The 14,578-nt window shown below is 41.1% G+C and overlaps 1 long non-coding RNA gene across 1 annotated transcript; it reads left to right on the top strand.

Moving 5' to 3' along the window:
* Window positions 1-254: 254 nt before the first annotated feature.
* LOC116562479 lies at window positions 255-13,377 on the top strand. The gene is made up of 2 exons (XR_004273966.1): window positions 255-3,276; window positions 7,597-13,377. It is a non-coding gene; the product is annotated as an uncharacterized LOC116562479 (long non-coding RNA).
* Window positions 13,378-14,578: the final 1,201 nt, after the last annotated feature.

The following is a 14,578-nucleotide window of genomic DNA, read 5'->3' as shown; positions in this document are numbered from 1 at the left end:
CTCTTTCTCTCTCTCTTTCTTTCTCTTTCGACAGAATCTCACTCTGTTGCCCACACAAGAGTGCAATGGTGCGATCATGGTTCACTGCAACCTCTGCCTCCCACATTCAACCAATTCTCCTGCCTCAGCCTCCCGAGTAACTGAGACTACAGATGCCTGCTACTACCATGTCCTGCTAATTTTTTTGGTATTTTTAGTAGAATGGGGTTTTGCCATGTTGACCAAACTGATCTTGAACTCCTGACTATAGGTGATTTGCCTGCCTTGGCCTCCCAAAGTGCTGGGATTACAGGCGTGAGCCACTGTGCCTGGCCAAAAATCTTTTTGTTGACAGTGGATAAGCAGCCAGCTTTGCATCCCTCCCCACCCCAACCACAGCCCCTTTCACACTCAGCCCCAGAAGCTGGCAGGAACTGATAACCCTCCAGAGGGTTATCGGTAAAGCACCCATGGAGTGGCTTGAAGATGGCACCCCCTTGGGCTGAGAGCAGGTTTCTACTTGTCTGAGATAACGTGACTCGAGCTGCTTGACCAGGACAGAATGCTGGTTTCACATATGCCGTTCTTTTCCACACATATTGCTGAGCACTCCTTTGATTGCAAATGACAGAAACCCAACTTGAATTACCATAATGAAACAGGATATTTATTGTGAGGATAGAAACATGTCTCACGGAAACTAAGGTTGGAAAGACAACTGGGTCTCCAGAACAGTGGGAATTAGGTTCTTGAAAATCCTCTCCAACTCCCTGCATTCATTTTTGACCAACTTTATCTCATCACAGGAAATGTGGCTGCTGAACTCTCTCAGAGCTTTAGCCATGTAGAAGGGGGAGATCACGTGATTCTCTTATTCCAAGTCCAGAACTGCAAGAGAAGAAGCTTGTTGGTCCTGCTGGAGAAAGGGTCTTCCTCCTGGAAGTCATTTGTGCTGAGGCGGTGGCACTGGACTTATAGTGTGAACCCTACAGTACCATGGAGGTGGATAACAGGGGCAGCTATCTTAGGAGAGTTGAAAAAACAATTTTCTTCAGGAATCTCCAATTATTGCTAGAAGAGTGCTAGGTAAAAAGCCCCAAAGGCATCAACTACATAAGAGATTTTGTGAAAATTGATGAAAAGCAAGTTGATTACTGCCCAACCTAAACAACCAGAAAACAAGAAAACATTCAGTCCAAGGGGATATCTGAAAATCAAGAGAATCCACTGAATAATGAAAAAAGACTGGTATTAGATTTTTCTGTTAACTGTTATTTGGGTAAGCAACTATTTCAGAAGGGATTGGTTCCTTTGCTTTATCTCATTAAATGCGATGGTAATGCCTGCAGATTGCATCTTCCCACAATAAATAAAATACTGTATACATTCATGTAGCAAAGGTCTTCTTAGCCCTTTCCCTACCCTCTTCCCAATTCCTAATCTGCTATGTGTGAACTTTGAGGTAAGCCTGTTGGAGAGCCTTGGGGGAAATGGGGCACAAGTGCCACATGGTTAATGAGGACACTCCTGGTTTACTCGGCACAAAGGGTGTGTGAGTCAAAATTCTTCAGAGAAACAGAGCCAACAAGATGTGTGTATATGCAGACAGAGACAGAGACAGTGATTTATTTTAGGGAATTGAGTCATGTGATTGTGAAGGCCTGGTTAATCCAAAATCTTCAGGATAGGCCAACTGACTGGAAACTCAAGGAAGAGCTGCAGTTAGAGTCTGAAGGCTGTTTGCTGGCAGAATCCTTCCTCCCTGGAGGACATCCGCCTTTGTTCTATTAAGACATTCAACTATGAGGCCCACTCACATTATGGCGGGCACTCTGCTTTACTCAAAGTCTACTGACTTAAATGTTCATCCCATCCCAAACACCTTCTCAGGAATATCCAGAAGAACATTTGAATATCTGGCCATTGTGGCCCAGCCATATTTACACATGAAAGTAACAACCATCACAAAGGGGAAGTGGCAGACTACCAGGCAAGGCTGGAACAGAACTGGAAAGTAGAAAGTAGAAGTGGCAGACTACCAGGCAAGGCAAGAATGGAACTGGAAAGTAGAAATTCATGAACAATATCATGTCAGCCTAAGAAGCAGGGCGAGTGGTTCTTCAGACTTCTGGAGCCTGGAAATATTTACAGTTACAGTGGAAGAAGGAAAGAAACTGTGAGAGGGAGACAGATGGGGAAGGAAGAGCCTCCTAATGGCCATAGTAGGAACATTTCTCAACATAGCGATGGATTCCCATGGTGGAAAGAGTGACCATGTGGGTACATGTTGGAGAAATGACAAAAGCCTGAGAGGCAGGAGTGACAGTGGTGCCGGAGGTGTCCTCTTCCTGCCTATGGCAGAGTGGTGTGCATGTCTTACAACTCCTCCCTGTGGCCTGTTGCAGTCTGCATGTGAAATAGAAACATGCAGGCTGACTGTGGCCTTTAAGCTGTGTGGCATTGGGCCAGGAAAACCTTTGCAATGATTCTCAGAGGCCATGTAACAACATACACAATGTCAGATAACCTAGGAATGCTCTATTTCCAGGGCCAGATGGACATATTCAGGGAGACCAACAATTTAGTACTCTCTCAAACCAATATTTGAATGAGACTATTGTCCTATCTTTTTTGTTACTGTTGTTGGCATGGGAAGGAACTGAGTTTCCATGAAAAATTACATAGCCTGGTTTATTATGTTTGCTGTCTTCTTCTCAAAAACAACCCATTTGCATAAGCCCATTAGTAAACAATTTGGTGTTGGTTGAGGATTTTTGATTGGGGAATAGAGGAGGGATTCAAAAAAGGTGATTTCTCCTGCATAACCAGAAGATACTTTCTTATTATATCTTATGAATAAATGTGTTTCTTCCCTTATGTCTTTCTTGGGAATCTTGGTTGCCTCTCTCTTTTTCTCTCTGGTGCTTGGTCTTTTTGCCTCCTGACTGCTCTTTCCTGAATATTTACCTCCCTTCATGTCTGTATTTCTGCCTTTCTGACAAAGAGCAGTTTCACACCCGTCTAGCTCTATCTCCATCCAAGTTATGACTGGGGGAATTGGTTTAGTGAATGGGCTGGACTCTAGGGTATAATCCAGATACAACTTTTTCTTTCCTCACCACTATCTTCAAATGTGTGGCATCTCCCTTCCCTTCTCTTTTGGTGACACCGCAGATTCCCAACAAAGAAGTAAGAAGACTATTCCCACAGCAGTGGTGCAGATTTGTCACAACAAATGAAAAATTACATCGTGAACAGAGAAGCAGAGGGGAGAAGTCTGCTAAAAGCCACTCAAAAGTGAGAGATAAGCTAGGTTTGCAAAAGACAAAATTCCTTTTGCAAACTGTGCTGATCTGTAACTCACCAGATGAGATACCTGCAAAATTAGGCACTAGGTGCACAGCTCCAATTTCCACAGCTAGAATTTCAGAGGCATGGGCTTCATTGTTAATGAGGTTGACCTTTACCCAATAAATGAAGGTATTGATCTATGAATGATTTTTGATTTGGGAAAAATAGCTTTAATCATTTATTTGCTTAGATTTATGTTCCCTTCTCTTTATGTAACATCTTACTTCCCCATATCCACATGTTTCATGCCTCTTTCTTAGGATTAGTAAATGAAGAGCTTGATGGTGAACACTGATGCCTGCAGCTCACTGAGCAGAGCCCCCTCTCTCTCACTGAAGTTGATTCTGAAAGCAGACCAGGCCCTAATTATGACCACAAGCTCACTGCCTGCATCAGTGGTTCAGGGTGAGAAGTTACACCAAGAGCCAGCCTTAAAAAGTATCTTGTTGACTGAGTGCAGAGGGTCATGCCTATTATACCAGCACTTTGGGATGCTGAGGCAAAAGGATCATTTGAGACTAGCCTGGGCAACATAGTGAGACCCCCATCTCTACAAAAGCTTTAAAAAATTAGCTAGGTGTGGTGGTACATACCTTGGTCTCAGCTACTTGGGAGGCTAAGACAGGAGGACTGTTTGAGCCCAGGAGTTCAAGGCTGCAGTGAGCTGTGACTGCACTACTGCACTCTAGCCTGGGTAGCAGAATGGGACCCTGTTTCAAAGAAACTGTGTCTAACTACATTCCTGCTCTTCCCACTCTTGTTTTGTTTGATTGCTTCTATACTCTCATGATCCTCATTAAGAGAGAAAAGGCCTTTGCTGGCTCCTGTCTCATGATGCAGAAAGGTCTGGACTGGGGCACAAATTGATTTTTTGTGTAATAACACCAACCAAAACAATGGGATTTTGAAGATTTAATGAAATAATCTTATTAAGTGTAAAGTATTATATAAATGTCACTCAATTTAATTTTAATTTTCTGAGCTGCTGGCTTACAAGACTTAGGATTTTTTTTGGTGGGGGGGGAGGGAACAGAGTCTCGTTCCTTCGCCAGGTGCCAGGCTGGAGTGCAGTGGCACAAACTCGGCTCACTGCAACCTCTGCCTCCTGGTTCAAGCAATTCTCCTGCTTCAGCCTCCTGAGTAGTGGGACTACAGGTGTGCACCACCGTGCCCAGCTAATTTTTTTTTTTTTTTTTGTATTTTTAGTAGAGATGGGATTTCACCATGTTGGTCAGGATGGTCTCGATCTCTTGACTCGATTACTATTAATGTAATTGAGTACTTATAGTTATGTAATTGAGGGCATCTGATGACAACTTTAGGTGACTGCTTAGAACTTATCAAAATGCATACTTTAGAAGACGTCAGTCTATGTGTCTGTGTCTTTCCTAAGTATGAGTTGCTTATATGCATGCGTTTATTTGTAGACATACTGTAATCTCACTCCCGCCGTTTGTGAAAACAAAGTGACTTGAAAAGCTTTGCAAATAAGAAGTTGTAATTGTAGAGTTTTTAAAAGATTGACTTCAAAATGGAAATATATTTTATTTTCCTCTTATTAGGAAAATTTAAAAGCTCATAAAAGTCTCTAGTACTTGATAAAGTACAAGGAAAATGTTAGTAATTACCTATAATTCTCTAGTCAAGAGATTAGCTCTATTAATCTATAAATATATGGAATACTCTACATAAATTATGCACATATTTCTATTTCAATAAATAAACTTTATATATCATTTTTTATAATTCAGTTTGAAATAATTTCACATTTAAAGAACACCATATCCCTTTCATGCAGATTCCCCTGTATTAACATTTTACCATATTTGCTCCTTTATCCTCTCCATTTCTCTCTCTCTCTCTCTCTCTCTCTATCTCCCTCTCTCTCTCTCTCTCTCTCTGTGTGTGTGTGTGTGTGTGTGTGTGTTTATAATCTCCATCATCATTAGTATCTTTCTGAATCATTTTGACAAAAAGGTGCAAACATAGTGCCCTATCGTCTATCTATACATCCTCATTTGTGTACTCCCCCTAACCCCACACAAGGACACTTCCTACATTTCTACTAATCAACCTTCCCAATCAAGAAATTAACATTGATCTTACATTACCCTCCTATCCACAGACCCCATTTAAGTTTCCTCAATGGTCTCTGTAATGTCTCTTTTCCCTTTCTGAACCCAGGCCACACTCCAGAATCAGGTGCTGCATCTAGTTGTCATCTCTCCAGTTACTTTCTAACCAAAACAGCTCCTAATTCTTTCCCCATCTTACATGGCCTTTATGTGTTAACTTCTGTACTCTGTCTTTAATTCTGTATTCATTCTGTATAATTTCCCTTTATCTGAGCCTGTCCAGTGATTCTCCATGCCCAGACCCAGGCCATGCATTCTTGGTGGCAATGCTGAAGACATGATGCTCTCCTTTTCCTAGGGCATCACATTAGTGGAGAGCATGATTCAAATTTCACACATAAAATTAATATGCATCCTACATCACCATCCTACAGTCATGATGCAAAGCTCGATCACTTCATGTAGTGGATGATCTGGCTCCCAAAGATGTCCTAGCCTTAAACCTAGCAACCTGCAAATATATTATCTTAAATTGCTAAAAAGACTTTGCAGATGTATCAAAGACTTTGAGAGAAAAAGATGATCCTGGATTTTCTAGGTGAGTATAATCTAATCACATTAGTTCTTTATAAAGAACAAAGACTTTATTAAAACTACAGAGAGCTAGAGAGGCAGCAGGGTGAGAGGAACTCAGCCCACCAATGCTGGCTTTGAAGATAGAGGAAGGAGGCCATGAGCTGAGAAACAAGGGCAGCCTCTAGAAGCTGGAAAAGGCAGAGAAATGGCTTCTCCCCTCTAGTCTCCAGGAAGCAACAGTCCTGCCAACACCTTGATATTAGTCCAATGAGACCTGTGAAGATAATGAATTAGTATTGTTTAAGCTGCCAAGTGTGTGGCATAATTTGTTATGGCAGCAATTGAAAGTTAATACACATGGTCAAAATGACTGAAAGGCACTGAAATGGACGGGGCTTATCTGGGCGTAAAAGGTTAATAGGAGAACATCCTCCTTCTGTTGTGTCTGATCATATGCTTGAGAACAAGGGCTTGGCAATAGTCAGAAACCAAGGGAGTTCTAAAATGCCAACAAATGGGCACTAGAAAATATAGTACAGTAACACTTTCATTCTTGGACTTTACCTCACCAAACCTATGCACAATAGGGAATGGCAACTTTTCAAGAAGTTAGGGAGAAGAAGCAGCTAGAACATCAAAACAATGAACAAACAAACCAACAAACAACAAGCCCAAATAAACCAAAGCCAAACCAAACCAAAAACAGATATGCACCTCACCAAAGGAGTTTAGATTTTATCCTGAAGACCTCAGAGAGATTCTGGAGCACCTTAAGCATTTCCATCCAGCTTCTCCCAAAATCTGTACACTAGCTTTCCATTTTTAAATGTAGCCTCCGATTGTCTCATGGATCCTAGTTCCACACTCAAATTCCAGACCAGTAGCAACCCTGATTCCTTTTGTATCCTTTCCTTCCTTTTTTCCCCCTCCTTCCTCCTTCTCTCCCTTCTTCTGTCTCTTTCTCTCTCTTCTTCCCTCTCTCCCTTCCTTCTTCTTCCTTCCTCCCTCCCTTCCTTCTCCTCCCACCCTCCCTTCCTTCCTCTCTCTCTCTCTTTCTCTCTGTCCTTCTTTCTTTCTCCTTCCTTCCTTCCTTTCTTTTTTCTTTCTTCCTTCCTTCCTTCCTTCCTTTTTCCTTCTTTCTTTCTTTCTTTCTTTTCTTTTTTCTTTCTTTCTTTCTTTCTTTCTTTTCTTTCTTTTCTTTCTTTCTTTCTTCTTTCTTTCTTTCCTCTCTCTCTCTTCTTGGTCTCTTTCTTCCTTCCTCCCCGTCTCTCTTTCCTCTCTCCTTCCTTTCCCTTCCTTTTTTTGTCTCTTCTCAGTCATTATGAAAAATAGTGCGTGTTCCTAGAAAGTTCTCCAAGCATGTGTTTCTGATTTTCCTGACATGTCTCTGTGCTTACTGCCCTCTCTGCCTGAGTTTTCCCCACTCTACCACCACCAAGCCCATGCCTGGAAAACTACCACTTACACTTTACCACGAAGGCTAATTCTCTGGTCTTTCTCTAAGTTCCTAGGGTGGATCACTTTCTTCTTTGAGATACTACTGTATCTTTCCTATTTCCCAGCTATAACACTGTGTTGACATTATTTCTCCCTCTTCTCCATTTTCTTCTATCAGACCCTAAGCTCCCTTTCAAAATGTATGCAGAGTGGTTTCACATTATGTCTGCCACATAATAGATATTGATTGAGTGAGTGAAGGAGACTGCCAAGGACACTTTCTGGAATTTGCTGAGATTGGTGTGTTCTACACATACCATTCATCCTATGAAATATAAGATGCCAGTCATCTTCCTAATGCACAGTGATGCTGTCAGCCTAGGGTGGAATTGGCCAACACCATGCCCTGGCCAAGATACACTAGTTCTATTCAGACCCTTCCTGTGCCCAGGCTTCTGCAGGGGCCAGAGGGCAGCAGCAATTCTCGGGAGGGTCAGGAAGTGGAAGCTGAGCATGGCCTTTGGCACCATGGAGTAGAAGAGTGGGAGGCTGAGAATCCTCCCCAGGGAAGTGGCAGGAGATAAGCCCTCCTGTGGACTAAGGCTCCAAGCCACCAGCATGCACTCCATTGCCTAATTAGCCTTCATTTCAAAAACACAAATTCAAAGATAAAATGGAGAATTTCAAGATGATAACCACAGAGTGTTATGGGGCCCTTGTGAATGTGAGGCCCTGTGAGACTGCACTGTGGCATGTTCCTGTAGCTGGCCCTGGCTGGAAATGTGTGAAAGGTTATCCAGCCTAGCCTTCATCTGTTGCTTGGGTCTGTTTCTTGTGCTGAGTTTTCTTGCTTCAGCCTTTGATTTTTGATGCATTATACTTCATCTTAAAACACAGCTTTCTTTTCCATGTCAGTAATTACTTTAATAATTCCCTGTGTCTGAAATCTTCCATAGAAAAAGTGGAATATGAGGTGATTGTAAAAGATCCATTAAAGTGCAAAGGGCCAAGAAAAAAAAAAAGAAAAAGCAGAATAAATGTACTGTCAATTTTCAGGGATAGTGTATTGATATTCTTAAACAACAAAAAATACTGCTTGATTGACTTTAACTGGATTGAATTAAATTTTGTCTCCAGAATTCCCCACCCTTTGTTTTGATTCTCAAAGGCATGATTTAATTCTCTAAGGGAACTCTTTTGACTTACTAGCTTTCATGGTTTATTTTGAGTGTAAAATTAGGTCTCACAATTGTTTGCAAGTCTAGGTCTGAGGAATGAGAATATTGTAGGTTGATGTCCTACTTGGAAAAACACACTTCAAACTCCCAAAGAGGTGGATATGAGTTTTTTGTTGGTTGTTTTTATTTTTCAAGATTTGTGATAAACAGTGGAGCTTTATAATCCTACTGAAAACATTTTGGCCTCAGATGGACTAATTCCTGTAAAGTCTCTCTTCTAGAAATTTGTACGATATGATTTTCTTAAAACAGTACCTTGAAATCATAACTTCTCATGGCACAGCTGGTACACTTTGTTCCTGGCTTCAAAGAAAATTATAATCTTAGGATGTGTCCAATACCTCTTAAAATACACCCTGACTCATCTCTCAGGCTCCAGGCCCCGTATTTCACTGTAAATCCGGTATCTAAATACACAGGTTGAAGTCTCAGGGGATGTGAACTTGGTTAGAGTCAAACTCTACTTAAAATATGCAATCGCCACTGGCTTTCCTTGTTTATTTCTGAGAGATTTCTCATTCATTCAACAAAACTGGGTTGGAAGTAATGGTGAGGAACTCATCAGCTCAAGCCATGTAAATGGGAAAAAAATGGGGAATGGACACTTTGAGGGCCAGTAAGATAGACATAAAGCATATACCCCTGGATAGGGCTGTTTTCCATAAACTTAATCAGGTCTAGAAGTAATTCTCTACTGCTCCCAGTCTCCACTTGCCCAGACATCCCAAAGAACACCTTGTTTCACTTGCAGAGTTGATGGAGGGGTACAGTAGCTGAAATGGTGTGGCATTGGAAGGTCACAATGACAGAAGGAGAAAGGGGGGTTCAAAAAGGCTGGTTGGCATGCCCTGATTCAATGGTGTGCTGGAGAAGGCTTGTATTAGCTTAAGAGAGCTGATTCTTAACTACATTGATGACCTGAAATTGGCCATGAAAATCACTATATACTACCAATCAAGTCTCATCTGTCCCCCACCTCAAAGTTGACTGGCAGGTCACTGATATTAAGCTTACACTGCTCTCTAGAAATGTTCTCTGGCTCCCTCTCGTTGCCTGTGGCACTTCCTTTTTGATGTTCTTGTGGCCCTTGCCTCTATTTGTCATCATTATGTATATACATGCCCGATTCATGGCCATATGGGGCCACAATGTCTAGCATTTAGCTGATGCTTGACAAATGTCCCTTGTATCAATGGGCACATAAAATGCATATTTTTCAGGTGTACATTAAAACTAAGAAAAGATTGATCTTTGCTAACAGAATTTTTTTGTTTATATAACATTTAGTGAGCTCCTATCCTGTAATTGTACTAGGCTCTGGGGATTTACCAAACAGCAAGGCATGCTTCTTTTATTAAAGAAGAACATGGTTTACTGAGGAAGACATGTATTGCTTTCTCTTTGTATTAATATGTCCTTCTGTCTGTTTCTACATGTTTTTTACATGTTTTCCTTAGTTGGTTTGCTAAGTTATGATGAAACTCCAATGTGTACAAGTTTATATACAGAATAAGATCCGAAGGGCCACATACCAAAACATTAACGGTTTACTTCTGATGTGCAGATAGGTTAGGAAAACATAATATTTTTTGTTTGTACTGTGTATACTGTTTGAGTTTTTTGAGTACATACTATTTTATACTTAAAATATCTAAGAATAATTTTTTAAAACTTGTATAGTTAATACAAATTCAAGAATGTGAAGTGGTGGGGGCATAAGGGAGTTGGGGAGAAGTTTCAGGGTGAAACTGTTCCACCTCAGATCATCAGGCAGTAGGTAGTTTCTCATAAGCAGCGTGCAACCTAGATCCCTTGCATGCACAGCTTGCAGTAGGGCTTGTGCTCCTATGAAAGTCTAATGCCACCACTGATCTGACAGGAGGGAAAGCACAGGTGGTGATGCTTACTGGCCATTTATTTACCTCCTGCTGTGAGGTCTGTTTCCTAATGGGCCACAGACTGGTACTCCATGGCCAGGGGACTGGGGACCCCTGCTGTAGGGAATGAGAATCACCTGGAGATTTTTAACCGAAGGATGATGAGATTCAATCTATATTTTTGGATGATAACAGCTAAAATGAAGAACGAGGTTGCACTGGTGAGAGGCAGACTGAGCCTAATGATAGATTATCATTTGGTCTTTATATAACAAGACTGTTTCTCTACCTAGTTTTGGGTGGAAATAACTTGCACTGGGAGTTCCTAGGGTGTGGTACACAAGTCCTTATGTGGCTATAAGAACAGACAGTCCAGACACTCAGTCTCTTCTTCTTTCAGCTCTAATGTCATTGCTCTCTTGTATCCTAGAATCTGATAAGTGTTGGCAAGGCAGAAATTCTGTCTTGTTCTGAGTCATGTGGGTGGACAATGGTGGTGAAGGAAAGAAAGCTCCTAGCAGCGGCTGGCCTTGCTGGAAATACAGAGATGGAAGTTCTCTGTTCCAAGGATATTTAATGGTGTCAGGATATAGGCCACAAATTGTCATTCGAGGGTGGCCTGGCTTATACTGGGTAGCACTGGCTTCAAATCAACTGACCTTTGAGTTATAAAGATGTCAGTTCCTTCATGTGGTGACTTTCATATGTGTTAATCTCCTGTAGGGTGGGTTCAGGTAAAATGAATGAAAGATAGGTGAGAATCCATGGGATACCACCCACTGGATGTGAAGCACCTCACATGGGGTGAAGTGACATGTTAGATCCCTCCAGCAGAAGAGGCAGGCAGGGAGGTAAAGCACGATTTGGTATTGATTTGACTCTGCCTGCTCTTGTTGCTAAACACTACGTGCTTTCCAGGAACATGGAAGTGGTGCTGGGTGAAACCTCTGCCTTGACAGTCTTTTCCTGATCTGAGCAATTCTTAGAGGGGAGGTCACTTCCTGTCCATTGTTCAGTTGAGATCACTTTAGACCATAAGTCTGAGGTCCTGTTTATCATCCATAGAAATGGTTCTCTTTTATTTATTTATTTTTTTCATTATATACCCAGCCAGGTCCTAGCATAGGCCTTCCCAAAAACAATGGGTCAGGACCAGTTCTAGTGTCTTCCACATCTTAGAAATTAAACCACCACCTCATTTTCTGTTTCTAACTGAAATCTAGGGCCTATCTGCTGGCTTCAGGTCTTTCTACCTTGGTGGTAACTCTAATTTGAATATTTTGTTATGCTCTCTGTCCCTGTAGCTTGATTGGTGTTATTCTGAAAAGATCTCAACTCATGCATTTATTTGTTCAACAGGTACTGGATTTTTTGAGTGCTAATGTGAGTCAGACACTGTGTGAGGCATCGGGAATATGATAGTAAACAAAGAGAACCTTGGGCCTGCCATAATATTGCTTAAAGCCAAGGGTAGGATTGAAATATTAAACGAAGAATAACGATGTAAATGCAAAGCCACAACTGTAATGGGCAATGATGGAATGCTACAAGGTAAAATTACATGAAAGGAGAATCATCTAGTAAGGAAAGTCCGCGGAGGCTTCCCTCAGGAAGTGATAACCCCACCAAGCTCTTCCTTTAAGAGTAGAAGGGCCTAGGTTTCTGGGCAGGTCGCTTTACTTCCTACTAGGAAGTGAAGCAATATTTCCCAGGTCACACCAAAAAATGAGAGGTAAAGGGGTCCCATTAGACTGTAGCTCTAGTTCTAGTTCTATGGGACTTACCCATATTCACATTACTGAGGGATACTCAAGTGACTCTTTGAAGGACAAAAAGATAAGCTTCTTCAGAATAAAAAGAAAGCCAATAGATATACCCTGCTAAATGTATTAAAATGTCACTTAATATTTATAGAATATCACTGAAGTGTAGAGTCCCTTCCCGACACTTAATCTTGAGGGGCCAAATAGCCATTTTCCACTTACTTTAGGTACTTTCCCTGCTCTGAGGGTCCTGTTCTATAGCCAGCCTGCTAAAGCCTGATTCCAATCACTGTCTCCAATTTTCAAGGTCCTTTAGGATCTTTGAACAGTAATTATTTCTTTTCTCTTCACAAAGAGACTTTCTATAAATTGCCTGTGACTAGAATTGATTCAGATATTTAGGTATAATGCTGAAGAAATGTTGAGGTGTAAATATAGTTGTTAGGTGACAAATTCTGCTTTCTGAAACTCCCAGGATGGGATTTCCAGCCATAAGCAAGGGTGCCATTTGGCATTTCTGGGTGGGGAGCCTGACTGACAAGCTCACTTCTCAGGAACAAGGAGCACCCGCCACCTGGCATTCGTTATTAGCAGCTGTGTGATTGCACCCCATGGTGACATGACACAAACTTCTCTTCAGAATTCCCCAAGCTAAGAGGAGATTCATGAGTCAGGATGTTGGGAACCGCACAGGCAAGTACCTTGGTTTTTGAGGAAAATTTGTCTGGCTTATGAATCACAAAAATAAGTGCCACATATTTAGGAAGAGGTACCAGGTTGTGTGGATGTGGAGAAATTGAAATATATACAAATATACATACACCAACTCCTTCTTCTCCAAAGAGACCCCCTCAAAATGATGACTTCCAGAGCACATGAATGAAAATGATTGCAATGAGTTTAAAATAGTTAACACTATTTTGCAAGTCATTAAATGCTCTGCAAGTTATAACCCAGTGGACTCACAAATTAAACAGGGCTGATTGATAATAAAACAACAAATTAAGCAACATATGGGAGTATTTGACTGTTGTTCAGAAATTAACCAACTCTAACATGTAGGAGTAATTAAAATAATTCCGCCGGGCGCGGTGGCTCACGCCTGTAATCCCAGCACTTTGGGAGGCCGAGGCGGGTGGATCACGAGGTCAAGAGATCAAGACCATCCTGGTCAACATGGTGAAACCCCGTCTCTACTAAAAATACAAAAAAAAAAAAAAAAAAAAAATCAGCTGGGCATGGTGGCGCATGCCTGTAATCCCAGCTACTCAGGAGGCTGAGGCAGGAGAATTGCCTGAACCCAGGAGGCGGAGGTTGCGGTGAGCCGAGATCGCGCCATTGCACTCCAGCCTGGGCAACAAGAGCGAAACTCCGACTCAAAAAAAAAATAATAATAATAATAAAAATAATTCCAAAATAATGGAGCTTATTAATGTTGGAAACCTGAAGAGACAATCCAACTGTATTTATTTAAAATACTTATGTTTTGTACTTATGTATTTTTTTCATGTCGATGGTTCCTTGTGAGCATCAATACAACCTTTTTTTCTTACATGTTGACATGACTTTATTTCTTGCTTTTGATTATAAACAAAACATGTTCATCATGAGTAACTCAAAGAGGTATAGGAAGAGATATAAAATTAGAAGGAAGTTCACAGGGAAATTCCAACTGAGATAATTATTGTAAAGAATTGTGTCAACATCCTTGCAGATGAGAGGCATATATGCCGTAGATATCACTTTAATAATTTTACCCTTGCTACAAAGTTAAGACATTATAGTATATGCATAGTTGATTCCCTTTTCTCCTATTCTCTGGGAAGGAAATTTAGTCCACTTAGCATATTCTTCTTTCTTCACCTTATTTTTCGGATTGTGGTAACCAGTGAAGAAAAAAAAAAAGGAAGAAGGAAGAGGGACAAAAGAGAAGTGGCTGATCTGTTTGGGTATCATTGTGATGTCTTTGATTGAGAGTAGAAAAGAGTATTGGGGAAGAGAAAGCCTTCAGGAGCTAGTAAAATGTGAGAATTAGAGAACAAGATTAAAGAGGTGGGATACAGAAGCTATTTTAAGATGCGGTGGTGTGGGTTAGGAATTGTAGGTTCTTTAATGTTTTCTGAAAATGGAGAGCTAAGGCTGAAATTGCTCTGTAATGTCTTTTTGTTGCTGGGCCGTTTCTGTGAATGTGATACTGTGCTGAATTAAATCACAGTGAATCTGGAATTTATTTGATTTACACATAAATGGGATTATATCAACCATACTGCTTTGTAATTCCT

The sequence above is a fragment of the Sapajus apella genome, unplaced genomic scaffold, assembly GCF_009761245.1.
Source record: "Sapajus apella isolate SASKATOON/1434 unplaced genomic scaffold, GSC_monkey_1.0 scaffold32, whole genome shotgun sequence".
Classification (NCBI taxonomy): Eukaryota; Metazoa; Chordata; class Mammalia; order Primates; family Cebidae; genus Sapajus; species Sapajus apella.
Note: the sequence above shows the minus strand (reverse complement) of the source record. Positions and strands in the feature narration are given on the sequence as shown.